Source organism: Prionailurus viverrinus, chromosome X (assembly GCF_022837055.1).
Source record: "Prionailurus viverrinus isolate Anna chromosome X, UM_Priviv_1.0, whole genome shotgun sequence".
Classification (NCBI taxonomy): domain Eukaryota; kingdom Metazoa; phylum Chordata; class Mammalia; order Carnivora; family Felidae; genus Prionailurus; species Prionailurus viverrinus.
In genome coordinates, this window is record NC_062579.1 from 117,733,609 (window position 1) to 117,736,582 (window position 2,974).

General features: G+C 34.9%; 1 pseudogene; it reads right to left on the reverse strand.

Annotated features, from left to right (window-relative positions):
• Window positions 1-339: 339 nt before the first annotated feature.
• Window positions 340-663, reverse strand: LOC125157900 (thioredoxin-like; annotated as a pseudogene).
• Window positions 664-2,974: the final 2,311 nt, after the last annotated feature.

Here is a 2,974-nt window from a genome sequence, read left to right on the forward strand (position 1 = left end):
TTTTTTATATCACCATGGACTCATGAATATTTAATTTATACTTTGGAATATGTTTTAGTATTATTTTATTTCTTTTGTTGTTTAAATTATTTCAGCTTTGGCCATTGAGAAATCTTTCAGTTGGCTCCTGTGTAATTTTGACACTTCATCATAGTGGGATTTTGTTTTGTTTCATTTTTAGCACTTCTTTTTTTTAAAGGGCAGAATTAATATTTTATTGTCACTTAAAATCGGATGGCAGTTGCATATATAGTCTTAATACTTGATCATTCCATTTTGTAAATAAAAAATTACCAGTTTCCAATAGCCAATGGCTGGTTATGTTTTCAGAAAACATAATTAGATTAATTAATTAATGGTAGCTTCAAGTTTTTCTTTATTATCTCCAGAAAATTCACCCACCTTTTATCCCTTTTTAAAAAACTGGAAGGTTGGCATGCATTTGACTTCACGCTCTGAGGCAACATCCTGACGGTCATCCACATCTACTTCAAGGAATGAGATGTTGGAATACTTATCAGAGAGACAATGAAAGAAAACTTGATCCTTTTGCAAGGCAGGTCCACATAACATGGCTAATAAGTTAATTACTACAAGTTTAGGTAGTCCTGCACTGTTCAAGTCTTCCTGAAAAGCATACTTGCTCTTAATCTGTTTCACCATTTTGGTGGCTGGGTCTGACAAGAATGGTAAGGACTGATGAAAGTGGATCCAAAAAACAGCAGACAGAGCTTGCATAGCACACAGGTCACCTTCCCTTTATAGCAACTAGCATTTTCAAAAAATTATTATTTTTATTTAAATCTAGCTGATACACAGACTGATGGTTGCCAGAGGAAAGGGAGCTTAAGGGATAGGCAAAATGGGTGAAGATAAATGGGAGATACCAGCCACTAGTTATGAAATGAATAAGTGACAGGAATAAAAGGCACAGCATAGGGAATATAGTCAATGACATTGTAATAGTGTTGTATGATGACAGATGTTAGCTACACTTGTGGTGAGCACGGTGTAACATAGACTTGCTGAATCACTGTATTGTACGCTTGAAGCTAATGTATTTGGCACTTCTTTACTTTCTGGTGCTAAGATACTTGGTTTATCTTGTATATTTCCTTACCCCAGTCCTAGAAGCAGCTGTTTCTCCAAGGAGTCCTTGGTTCTTTTTATTGGAGAAAGGTATTAGTAACCAAGATCTAGGTGCTACGTGTGCTTGCTGTAGCACACTTTTATTAGTTTCAATTTTACATCTGTTTGATTATTTAATGAATATCTTTCTCATCCACAAGATGTTCCAGTAAGGTAGGGACCATGTATGCTTTTGCTTCTGTTATGTTCTCAGTGCCAAGCACAGGCTCTGTTACATAATATGGATTTAATAAATACTTTCCAGATGAAAGAAGGTTTATGTTTCAGGGAAATGTCATCCTCTTGGTCATCCAGGACAGAAATATCAGAGTAATCTAACTCTCCATCATGTTTTTCGACTTTCACATCCAATTATTGAGACATGATATTTTCTAGAATGCATTTCCTAATTTCCACATATAACTGCATTGATTCAAACACATATTTATTTTTCTGTTTTTTAAAGTTCATTCATTTATTTATTTTTTGAGAGAGGGTGGGAGAGAGAGAGAGAGAGAGAGGGCACACGTGCAAGTGGGGTTGGGGCAGAGAAAGAGGGAGAGAGAGAATCTCAGGCAGGCTCTGTACTGTCAGCACAGAGCCTGATGCAGGGTTCAAGCTCACAAACCTTGAGATCATGACCTGAGATGACCAACTGAGCCACCTGGTGCCCCTCAAGCACATATTTCTTATCTATGGACAACCACAATAGCATCCCAAATGGTATCCGTGCTTCCAGTTCAATCTACACTTCATATTGGTAGAAACTGACAAGCTGGTTCTAGAATTTATATAGGAATGCAAAGGACCTAGAAAGCCTGAAGCAATATTGAAAAATATAATCAGAGTTGGAGGACTAACCTTTACCTGACTTCAAGCCTTTCTCTAAAGCTATATTAATCAAGATAGTGTGTTACTGGCATAAATATTGGCCAATACATCAGCATGACAGAATAAAGATCTCAGAATAGATCCACATTTATACATTTTATTTTTGACAAAGGTGCCAAAACAACCTAATGAAAAAGGAAAAATATTTTCAACAAGTGGCATTAAAATAACAGTCCATTCATATGAATAAATGAACTTTGGACCTAGCCTCACAACATATACAAAAAATAATTTGGTGCAGATCAGGGACCTACACATATAGTGAAATGCCATAAGCCTTTTAATGGAAATTGTAGAAGAATATTTTGCCTCTTAGAGTTAGTCAGTTTCTTAGCCAGGATACAGAAAACAGAAAATTGATAAATTACAATCCATATTTTTTAAAAAAATTCTGCTTATCAAATGACACTGCTTACTAAATATGTACTGAGAGAAATTATTTTTAAAAACTTGTATTTGATAAGGGACTAGCATTCAGAATATGTAAAGAACTTCTACAACTCAATAATAAAAAGAGACACAACCAAAAATGTCCAAAAATTTTTTTGAACACTTTACAAAAAATATACAAATGGCCAATAAGCACATGAAAAACTGCTTGCAGTATTAGTCATCTTGGAAATGAAAATGAATCACAATGAGATACCACTACACACTCAGCAGAATAGTTAAAAATGAAAAGATTGATAATCCTAGCTATGGATGAGGATATGGAGAAAGTGGAACTGTCACCACATTCTTGGTAAGAATGTAAAATGATATAATCACTTTGGGAAAAGGTCTGGTAGTTTCTATAAAACTCAGCATCCACTTACTCTATAACCTAACCATTCAACTCCTAGGCATTTACTCAAGAGCCATGAAAATACATGTCTATAAAAAGAATCATATAAGAATGCTCACAGCAGCTTTATAAATAATAGCCTAAAACTGGAAACAACCCATATATCCATCA